Raw genomic sequence first — 11,374 nt, 5'->3', positions numbered from 1 at the left:
TGAGGAGCTCGAGCAGCACGACCCCGTAGCTGTAGACGTCGCCTTTGGTCGAGCAACGGAAGCTCTGGTAGTACTCCGGGGGGACGTACCCCGGGGTGCCGGCCAGGGTGCTCACGCTCAAGTGTGTGTCCATCGCGCTCATCAGCCTTGCCATCCCAAAATCCGAAACCCTCGCCTCGAGGTTCTCGTCGAGGAGCACGTTGCTCGACTTCATGTCCCGGTGAATGATGTGCGGAATGCAGTTGTGGTGGGAGAAACGCTAAGCCCCGGGCCGCCCCAATCGCAATCTTCCTCCTTGCGGACCAGTTGAGGCTGATCCCCGCCTTCCTCCGATCATGGAGCACGTCCTCGAGGCTGCCATATTTCATGTACTCGTACACGAGGAGGCGCTCGTCGCCCACCCTGCAGTACCCAAGCAAGGGGACGAGGTTCCGGTGCTTGATCTTCCCGATTGTCTCCATCTCGGCCGTGAACTCCCGGTCACCCTGCCCGCTCACGTGTATGAGCTTCTTGATGGCGACAACACTCCCGTCCTTCAGCTGCGCTTTGTACACGTCCCCGAAGCCACCGGACCCTATCAATGTGTCATTGTGGAAGCCGTTGGTGGCCTCTAGGAGGTCAGCGAACGTCAGCTTCCTCAACGGCTTCTCAAACGTGGCGAGATTGATGCTCAGGGCATCGCGCGCGCTGAGCTTCCAGTTGCTCTGCAATGTGGCCGAGTTCGAGTGGTTCTCCATGTACGCCTCAAGGGCTGCCTCCTTCTTCTTCCTCCTCTTCTTCGTCTCCACGGCCACAATGATCAAACCAAATATGCAAAACAACGAAAACAGCAGCCCCATCGCCACGCTCCCTGCAAGCGAGGCTTGCTTCCTATGTGACTTGGCATGCTGGCCTGAGCCCCCTCCAGCCCCCACCCCGCCTCCACACAAGGGAAGAGGGTAACCACACAGCCCCGAATTGTTGCCAAATCTGTAATCCGGGAAGGTGTCAAAGGGCGCTGATTCGGGTATAACCCCGGACAGATTGTTGTTCGAGAGATCAATATCGCCGAGCAATGTGAGCCCCGTCAACGACTGTGGGATGGTGCCATTGAGCCTATTGTAGGACAGATCAAGAATGGCAACATTCTTCAAATGGCCTAGCTCCTGAGGGATTGGGCCGGAGAGGTCGTTGTGCCCCATATTCAATATTGACAAGTAGAACATCGTCCCAAGCTCTTTGGGTATGCTCCCCTCCAACACATTATACGATAGATCAAGGAAGATCATCGATCCATTGTGGTTAAATGTAGGCTGCGTGATGCCCTTATACACCCGGGTGAAGTTGCACGGGTGCCTAGTCGAGATCCTATTGAGCTGCTCCGCCCTAATCCCCCCAAACTCGAGCAGGTTGCCAGCCCCGTGGCACTGCTTGCTCCCGTCGTTCTTGATGTACACGTAGCTCTTCCCCGTGAGCATGGCCTGAGCAATGTTGCCCGATTGCTTGAACAGAGCAGGCGGGATCATGCCATTGAGGTAGTTCGTGTTCAAGTCAAGCCAAATCAAGCTCTGGCAATCGCCCAACTCCCCGGGGATGCTCCCGGATAACGAGTTGTTGCCAAGCTTCAAGATAGCTAGGTTGCCTAGCCGCCCCAACGAGGCCGGAATCTCACCGGAGAGATTGTTATTCGACAGCGAAATCCAGTTCAACCTAGTGCAGTTGCTAAGGCTAGCAGGGATCAAACCACTCAAATCATTGAAATCAAGAATCAGATTCTCCAAACTCTGCAAATACATAAACTCTTGTGGGATTTCACCGTGGAGCTGATTCAACCACAAGATCACATCCTTCAAACCAGATAAAGATCCCAAACTAGCGGGAATTGTGCCACTCAAGTAATTGAAGCTAAGATCAAGTGATACCAAATTCGAACAGTTGCTCAGGCTTTGCGGGATTGTACCTGTGAACATGTTGTTTTGAAGGTACAACGTCCTCAAGCTGCTCGTACCATCTTCCCCACACAGCGTAGCAGGGATCAAGCCGGAGATATTGTTGGAACTCACATCCAAAACCTCCAAATTCTGCAGCTTCGACAAGGAGTCCGGCAAATTTCCGACGAAATTGTTGAAGGACAGCACCAGATTTCTCAAATTGCTCATTTTTAAGAGTGCTGAGACGGGCAATTCGCCGGAGAAGTTTGTTGTTGGAGGCATCGAGGAGAGTCAGAGGCAGAACATGCAGCGAGGGTTTCCGGCAAGGAGCCGGTGAAGTTGTTGAAGGAGAGATCCAATTCAATTAGGGGTTGCGCAGGAATCGGAGGAGTGACGGTGAGACGACCCCTTGGAAGTCGTTTTTTTTCTGGAGGTATAGATACTGCAGGGCGCCGGCGGACGGCAGCGAAGGGAGGGGGCGCCGGTGAGGCGGTTGGTCGGTGAGGTTGAGGAGGCGAGGCTCCGGCACGAGGAGAGGGAGCCCGCCGACGTCGCCGGAGAATCTGTTGGAGGATAAATCGAGGTGCTGCAAGCTCGAGCAGTCGCTGAATTTGGGGAAATTGCCGGAGATGTTGTTTTCTAGCGAGATCCAAATGCGCGAGGTTCTTGGAGCTGAATTCGGGGAGGATTCCGGCGAGGTTGTTGAATTGGAGGTGAGAGGTGCTGCAGGGAGGGGAATGCGGCGGCGGAGAGGAGCCATGCGGCCGGAGGTGTCGCCGAGATGTTGTTGTGGGAGAGATCGAGGGTTTTAGGGAGGGGATTGCGCGGCGGCGCGTGGTGGGGTATGGGGGGAGTGGGGTCGATGGAGTTTGCGGAGAGGTTGAGGAAGGCGAGGGCGGGGCCAGCAGCGAGGGCGGGGAGGGTCGGAAAATGGGGCCGGAGAGGGGAGTTTGGGGACAGATCTAGTGAGGTGAGGGCGGCGCCGCAGGGGAGTCTGGCGGCGGCGGAGATGGAGCCGGAGATGTTGGAGTTTTGGAGAGTGAGGAACTGAAGGTTTGGAGGGAGAGGAGGAAGGTGGCGACGGTGGAGAAGTCGGTGTCGAGGTGGGAGTTGGAGAGGTCGATGGAGGAGACGCGGGAGGAGTTGCAGGAGACGCCGTGGAAGTTGCAGGGGGAGATGGTGGGCAGCCATGAAGCGAGCTGGGTGGGGTCGGGGAGGGAGTTTGTGAAGGAGATGAGCTGGTGGGAGTCGCGCACGAGGTTGCTGTTCTCGGCGGCGGAGGAGAGGAAGGGGAGGAGAAGGAAGAGGAGGAGAGCTTGGCGTCGGCTGCGGTGGGGGAAGAGATTGGTGTCGGCTTTCATCTTCAAGGAGAGAGATGTGTATGGTGGATTTTGGGTTTAGCAGTTGAGCTGCAGTTTTGCTTCTCCCATTTCTCAGAGAGGGAGAGGACTGAAAGTGGATTGGTCAGTTTTGAGGAGAGAGAGAGAGAGAGGTGAAAACTGAAAGGGGAGTCAAAAGCCGAAGTAAGGAAGGTAAGGGAGATATATATAGTGAAATTATGAGCATTATTTTGTTTAAGGAAGAGAGGGGAGGGAGGTGGGTGCACACAGCTGTTCACATGGCATGTGACACAAATTTCTCTCACTTCTATCTCTCTATATGTATAATGGTGTGAGAGAAAAGGTTATTACAAGAATCAGTTTGTCTCTCTAGGTTTGCGCGTACGTGTGATTAAGAATGGATGGAAGTGTCTATTTTAATTACAATTGTCTTCATTCATGATCTCAAGAATAATTAAGATTAATTCTCAACTTTATTACAGTCTGGCCCTTGGACTATCATTAATTTCGACTTAAAAACTTGTAACTCTTTCATCAACACTATGGCTCTTGCCTGCCTTGCTTCTACGACGTTTCCTCCCTCTCCTTTCTCTCTCTATAACTTGGGATGCTTTCTAGTTTCTCCAAATTCAATCCTTCACCTATACAAATATACCTCAGCCAATCATAAAAATAGTACTAATATAAAAAAATAACACAAATTTTAATAAAAATAATTGAGTATAATTCTTTGAGGCTAAAATAATTATAAATTTTTTTGTGAGAATTAATCTACACAATTAGTGGCGCTTTCTTCTTTTTCTAGGTATAATATTTAATATTGGGGTTTGGATATGATATACTATAATAGTTTTATTCATTTTTAAATTTATAACACGGTTTTAAACTATTAGCATAAAAATAGACATTTATAATTTGTATGGTTTATACATATAATCGAAATACGATGAATTTAAAGTTGATATGGATGTTAAGAAAGTACATTTATACTGGTTGGCTAATCATTTTAAATGTTGCTATTGTAGCTTTTTTCACGTGTATAGCTAGTTCACATATATTATTCCGGCGGCCAAACAAACTTTGTCTTGACCGAAAATGAATCGACGCTGTAAGTCATATGCCTTGTAAATGCAACACTGTTTATGTCAATATTTCAAAATCATGTTGTAAAATAAAAAATAATTAAAGGTGATGTTACTATATACAATTAGCCCTATATATTGAAATACCATTAATAATTTTCTGAAATTTCAATTATTTGTGAGCATCCATCATAGTTAAATTAGAGGTAAGGATGCTTTCTGCTACAATCTTTTTGAAGTTTTCTCATGCGAATATTTTGCATGCACGACGAGAGGCCAATGTGGCAACTCATAGTCTAGCGAATTTACTTATAATAATAATTACATGACTTGAAAATTTGATTTTTCTGCGTGACTTTGAGATATCGTGACCTCTGATTTTCTTTGGCAATAGTTTATTTTCCCTTTGCAAATATATATAGTGTTTCACAATAATGATATAAATGTAATGTGTCAGCACTATTGGAGTTATTAGGCGAAGCTCCTCTCAAAAAGCTTAAATGTTATGAAAGGTAGTTGTAATTATAGCGAATATAGTACTTTGAAATATTTATAGCATAGGCCCGAAAAAAAAAAGCCCGCTATAATAACTCCACACACAAAAAAAAAAAAAAAACACGGCTCGGCCCGATTTCTTCCACATGTGTATTTGACACATCTAGTTGCAATACACATGTTATACCTCAACATTTATAAGGAGACGTGTTGAAAATCATATAATTACGTACGCAATAATGCTAATCAATTTTTTTTTAACATGGAATAAAATTCATGCAATATTGAGGAGTTTGTTACGCTTTGTCATGTTGAGTTATTGAAGCAATTACTAGCTTCTTTGAACATTAAGGTTTTGTCACACTAAATGCAGATATTTTAAGTGACGTCATCGATTTTTATTTTTATTTTCATTTAATTGAATGGTAGTTATGAGATTTTATGCATCAATAAGGACTGCAAAATCCTTCTATTTATTGAATAATAAAAATGGAAAGAGGTCTTGCCAAATTATTTTTATGAGCCATTATTGTATACCTTTTTATAGACAAAAAATACTACTATTAGTGCACCAATTGCAGGATAGCCTTTATTGGACATTCAACCAAATATGAAATTACTATTTTATGTGCCTTACACTCTTAAGTTAATTAAACACCTTATTTGGTAAGTAAAAGTGTGATTATTGAATAGTGGTTCCCTTTAATTGAAGGTGTATTTGAACTAAATTATTAGTTTGTTTGTATGAAAATAGTTTCAATCGCTATTTTGTTCCAAATTTATATGTTACACTCTCTTAATATATGCAATAAATATACATGTTACTAATCAAGAATTTACTTAAACAGATGAAATTTACAAACACCGTTTGTGGTATGCTTTGAATAAACATTCTACTTAAGATACTGTTTTTTGAATTTACGATATTTTTAATCATGAATTCAATCATCCACTTCACTCCACCACCAATTTTTTTTTCTTTCAATTTTCAATTATCATATTAATATTTCAACGGGTTACACACTAGTATTTTCAATTATAAAGTGATTTTTCGTCGAATGTCGACGGGTTACACACTAGTATTAAAATATTCGAGAACCGAGTTTTAATTGTTACTTTAATAATTTATCGCTACGAATTAATCCCCACAGCAATCGACCCAAATCTTGCTTTCTTAATTTCCCAATATTTTTTATTTATTTATTTAATAACATAGCTAACTACTTGGTAGCCAACATGTAAGTGTCAATTAAATACATATATTAACTAGTTTTGTTATCGAAATTGTGATTTGTGACCATTTTATTTAGAATTTAAAATTTATTGATTGACATCATATAAAAGGCAACCTAAGCCTTGCTACATAGTCTAAATCTATCAAACCTATTAATTTATCCATATAGAAATAGAAACTTATATAAGGTAATCAAGATAAAAAGAATTCAAAAAAGAGGAAAAGACAAAAAGAAAATGTATAGCCTTAGCAATATGTCAATAACTATTTGAATGATTTTTCCTCTTAATTTATTTTTATTCTCATTTACTTAATGTTTAAGGATCATATATATATATATATATAGAGAGAGAGAGAGAGAGAGAAAGAGAGAGTTAAAATGCAACTCCTTTCGTCCACTATACATGTGGTGTGGATGAGAGGCACAAGTTTTAAAAAAATAGTGGAAAATGTATGTATAAAGTTGAGAAAGAGTCACACCAATATTGAATTGTTAGTTAATTAATAAATAGTATTTGAGATGATTTTTTTTAAAATATTATGTGTGAATGAGATAAAAATATATAAATGTATATATCTTAAAATAGAAATACCACACTTTTTATTGACGAACAAAAATAATAAAAAAAGCAACACTTATCGTAATAGGAGGAAGGGAATATTTTTAATTAAGTTAACATCTTGGGTAGGTGCATCTTAACTTTGACAAGTCCAAGCGTGATATTGGTAAGGGTGATTCTATTCGTAGCCCCCGTTTTACTCTGTATAACCCCTCATTTAAAATAATAATTATGAATTTACTAATTTACCCCAAATTAAAATCTCAAATTAAAATCTTTATAGCGTATAACCTCAAATTCAATGCCCTAGCCCATAGCCCCTAAAAAATTTATAAAAGAAATATGATGCGAAGGGTTTTTGTGGTTTGGACTAAGATTTGCCTCTGCTTTTAGAGCAATTGCGCAGTTTGTGGTCAAGGATCTGTGGACGGATCGAAGGGCATGGTTTATCAAAAGGTAGCATCTTCTTCGAGCCATAGCCGGAAAGGGGTCTCGTCGAAATCAACTCCGAGCGGGATAAAGACGTCGGCGGCGGTGGGGCATCAGCTAGACTTGAGCACCAAGGTGCAGAGCTTGAGGAGTGATTTCTCCTATCAATTAATTAAACTTTCTGCGTGCACGAATTGAAGTCAACTTTGATTGTGATTTTGGTTTAGATGACATTGGCAACTATTGCTAGTCTGCTACAAATTGGCCATGAATGACTGCATGCCTACATTTATGTTCGAGTTTGATAGTTTGGATTCTTGAATCAAAAGATGTAGACAAAAGTTTGAGATATATGAATGTATTGGATTATTTTTAGGAAAATGAGGGGCTATACAGTTTCAAGATTATTAATCCATAAAACTATAGGGGTTGTACAGTTCCTAGTTTCGAGATTATTTTCTGGAGAAAAGATGCAATTTCGTGATTATTAATCCACAAAACTATTGTTTGTGTGCGTGTGAAATGGAGTAGAAACATGGGGGCTATGGAGGTTATGAAAAAAAGGATAAAATAGTAAATATCTAATTATTTTTTAATTATTATTTTAAAAAAGGGCTATAAAGAGTAAAATGGGGGCTATGAATAGAATCACCCTATTGGTAATGCGTTATGCGTTCAAAAATGTGAATATTAGTAGCTTAGGGCCTGTTTGATATGAGTTTAAAAGCAGGATAAGTTAAATTAATATGGATTTATGTAGTGTTTGATATTATGTGTTACTAATATGGTCAACTCTAGGTTTATTCCAAAACTCTGGCTTATTTTGTGAGATTAATCCATACTAATTATTCCACCTCCCCCATGGGATTAACCCACACTAATTATTCCACCCCCTCCATAGACTACTAATTTAGGTATTTGATATGTTAATCCAACCTATTTCAATGGATACCAAACACTTTTTGGGATTAATTATCAATGATATCAAACACCCATCTGAGATTAGAAATCATGACTAATCCACACTAAATTATCAGAATAATTTATATCTTGCTTAATCCAATACTGAAAATCAAACGGGCCAGTATTTCAACAAAATGCGAAAAGAAAAGGAAGCATACGCATAGTTGAAATTCAAATACTCCCTCCGTATTGTGAAACTTGATCAATATTCATTTTCGAGTTATTTCATATAACTTAATCATTTTTTATGGTAAAAGTTTTTTTCTTTATTCATATTCTTTTTCAACTATCACACTTAACACACTAAATACTAGATCCTTAAAATCCGTAACGAAAATAAAGTGATCAAGTTTCGCGGGACGGAGAGAGTAATAAAAGATTTGTCGTCATCCAAACTTTTACTCATTTTTATTTTTAATAAAATTATTCTACATAATCCCATAAAAATAAGAGCATTATTCTACTTAAATCACTTTATTACGATAATTAAAAGAAATATTTCATTTACAACACACTGAATCATTTTATTAAACTTAAATATAATATATACTCCCTCCGTCCACGAAAGAACTTCCTATTTTTCTATTTCGAGACGTCCACGAAAGAACTTCCTACTTTTTCCTATTTTGGGACAATACCCCACCAAAGACAATTTCCACCACTCAAATAACATTAATTAAAACAACACAATAAATTATTAATACTTTTTCACAATTCCCAATACACTTTACAACCTTTTCTCCACTCTCAATACACTATACAACATTTTATTAAAACCCGTGCCACTCCCTCCTAGGAAGTTCTTTCATGGACGGAGGGAGTATCATTCTTAAAGGGGTAAAGAATTGGAGGACGAAAAGACTGTGGCAATATATTTTTTTTTCAATCTAATCATTTATTTAATATTTAAAGATTAATTTTACTTTATGATCTCATCTTCCTCCAAATTCGGGCAAAACGGTCAAAACATAAAATAGAACTGATGTCCGACTGTGTACGCACGCGCCGTCGTAAATTATTCGGTACGTCGCAATCCAGGGCAGCATTCAGTCATGGGCCCACGTGCGCACAATCTGCACCGTTGATGACGTTAGGACAAAAGGATTGAACAGTTATTTCACTATATATTTTTATAGACAAAAATAGCAAAAATTTTGCATTTGCATTGTATTTGTACCCCACCGCTATACAGCAGTAAATCTAGCAAGACCAACCTGAAATTACCAAAATACCACTTCCATAGTTTTACCATGGTAAATTCGAATCCGTGCGCCTTGAAGTTTTAGCAGATGTTAGATTTTCTTTGTCACCAAACATTATATTTTTGGTCGTAAAAAACCTTTTGTAAATTAAAACAGTTATTTTTCTCAAATAAACATTGTATATTAGTCCTAAAAATATAAGATGTCAGAGTTTTATCATAGAGAAGTATTTTTCAAGATAATGTCACTGGAAAAATACTAAACTACATGTAAAACAAATAAGAAACAAACAAAAATACAAATAAATATTTCCGAGTGAAGGAAAAGGACCAACCAAGTTCGTCAGTGGAAGAATATGAAATGACACTCATTACGAAAACACTTCAGTAAATATATATTTGGAAAATACCCATATCTAATTTTTTAATATACATTTTTTCCAATCAGCATTATAATTCATACACCGTAGATTTAAATTAATATTCTGAAAATAAAGATAGAGCAAATATAGATAGAGCCATCAATATTAGTAATACTAAAATATACCACAAGTGTAGAAATAATAAATAAATAAAAAATTGTTCATGTGAAAATTTATTTTTATCTTAAATTTTATGTATGACGACACAATAATATACACATTTAACAATACTTATAAGGTATTTCCATTTTCTACTTAAAAAAGAAAAGAAAAAGGTAATTCCATTTTCTACGAAATAGAAAAAAGTTTACCAACAACACAACGTAGAATAGTAGGTACGATTTTTATTCGTCACAAAAAATAGAAGAACAGTTAATATAAATAAGACAATTAATTTTGTATTAACCTACATATGTTATATCCCACTATTATTTTACCTTCACGTATTTAACTAGGCATAATTATTTTTAAATAAAAGTATATAATTATTTCCATTTTTTGTTTCTTTTTTCTTTTGAGGGAAATTACTTCCGTTTCATCGCAATAGTTTTTCGTCCCTTTTTTATTTCGCCACAAGTTACGTGGACGGAATATTGTATTTTCCTCAATTGGATAAAATAAAAATATATATACATATATTTGTGTATATATATACTATTATTTAATAATTTTACTTTGTGAAACACATTGAATATATTTTCTTAATATGTCTAAAAATAGACGAAGTTAATTTAATAATTAATTCAAAGATAACATTGAATTAACCGATATCGTCTACATGCTTAGCCTAAATACATATTCACTATTTAGTGAGAGTAACATCAATTGTATCCACATAAGTCAGTATAGATAACTGACTTTTGTGGTGCTCAAGAAATTAATAATAAATAAGAAAAATGAAAGAAATAATAAATAATAAAATGACGAGCAGCGTCATAAATTGACTGATATGATTAAATGACAACTAATAGTTAATTATAGTTTTCGACAAATTTAAATTGGTTTAGACCTGCCTAACTCTTGAAATTCAAACAAGAAACCAAATGCTTATTTGCTTGTAAATATATAGAATCCAAAATACACACGCACGCAAGTCGTGAATTATAAGAAAAAAAATGTTTTAGTTAATATTTATGGTAATATGCAACAGTATTTTTCAAACAAAAAATGATCCGCTATCTTACGTCTGATTAACAAAAAAAACAAATAGTAGTATCAAATTTAGAAAACAATTTAGATATTTTTTTTTAAATTACCAGAGATATCTATGCAACGCACGCAGACGAGGCCTCACCACCACCCAAACGGTGGGAAAATATCACCGCACGCAGGCAAGACACGTAGGCGAGAAGCGCCCTGCGTGTGGGACCTTAACACCAAACAATACAACATCGCACGCAAACAAGAATACAACACCATCTAAAGTGGGAAAACATCACCGCATGGAGGCGAAATTGAACCCAAGACCTTTCATAAATAAGAATTTTTGAGTATCTCAACTTTGCCACTAGAGCAAGGCCTCACTGGGACAATTTAGATAGTTAATTAGCACGCACTTGTAACATATTCCAAAAACTATGATAAGCCTTAATTAATTATCGTATACGTGATCAAGGAAGACTGTCACGACCGGACCTAATTAAGGATAATTAAGCCGGAGAAACCGTGACTAATGGAGGGAGATTAGAAGCGGGGTAGAAAGGGGAATAATCAAACAAGAAAGGATCGCATTTCATCA

At 38.2% G+C, this 11,374-nt stretch overlaps 1 pseudogene; it reads right to left on the bottom strand.

The window, feature by feature from the left end:
- Nucleotide 1: 1 nt before the first annotated feature.
- On the bottom strand, nucleotides 2–3,581 carry LOC131010044 (systemin receptor SR160-like; annotated as a pseudogene).
- Nucleotides 3,582–11,374: the final 7,793 nt, after the last annotated feature.

The sequence above is a fragment of the Salvia miltiorrhiza genome, chromosome 1 (genome assembly GCF_028751815.1).
Source record: "Salvia miltiorrhiza cultivar Shanhuang (shh) chromosome 1, IMPLAD_Smil_shh, whole genome shotgun sequence".
NCBI lineage: Eukaryota > Viridiplantae > Streptophyta > Magnoliopsida > Lamiales > Lamiaceae > Salvia > Salvia miltiorrhiza.
This window is presented reverse-complemented; position numbering and strand designations above follow the sequence as displayed.